Source organism: Solanum tuberosum, unplaced genomic scaffold (genome assembly GCF_000226075.1).
Source record: "Solanum tuberosum cultivar DM 1-3 516 R44 unplaced genomic scaffold, SolTub_3.0 scf00396, whole genome shotgun sequence".
Lineage (NCBI taxonomy): Eukaryota > Viridiplantae > Streptophyta > Magnoliopsida > Solanales > Solanaceae > Solanum > Solanum tuberosum.
Genome location: NW_006239319.1, coordinates 478,079 through 478,828, shown reverse-complemented (window position 1 = coordinate 478,828; position 750 = coordinate 478,079).

The following is a 750-nucleotide window of genomic DNA, read 5'->3' as shown; positions in this document are numbered from 1 at the left end:
GAAGGGGAAGCTTAGTCCCCGGTATATTGGTCCTTACAAAATATCCAAGAGGATTGGCAAAGTATCTTACGAGTTAGAGCTACCACAAGAGTTAGCAGCGGTTCATCCAGTTTTTTACGCCTCAATGTTGAAGAAGTGCATGGGAGATCCTTCACTTATCATACCAACTGAAGATATTGGTATCAAGGATAGCTTATCTTATGAGGAGATTCCGGTTCAGATTCTAGATCGTCAAGTTCGCAAGTTGAGGACTAAGGAAGTAGCATCAGTCAAAGTTCTTTGGAAGAACCAATTTGTTGAGAAAGCTACTTGGGAAGCTGAAGAAGATATGTAAATGAGGTATCCACATTTCTTTGAAATCGAAAAAATTCCATATCAAGGTACTAATTCTCTTCTTAGTACACTTTAATTTATAAGTTGGCATGTTGTATTTGCATTGCTTGTTGGGTGTTTGAGCTGAATGTTAGATGTTACACCCTTAGCGTAGTAAGAGTAATCTCATTGGAGAAAAAATGTTCCCAAGGGGGAGATATTGTAACATCTCGCTATTTGAAAGAACTAGGAAGAGTTAAAATTGAAAATAGTAAATTTAGGAAAGAATAGAAAATCTGGAAATTTGGTTAAGTTATGTTAAGTTTGGACTTTTGGTTAACTTCAAACGACCATAACTTCTAGATCAAGATGAGTTAGGTGTGCTTCCAGATATCTTAGGAAAGATCTTGGAATATTATTTCCAACGCCTCTGAGTTT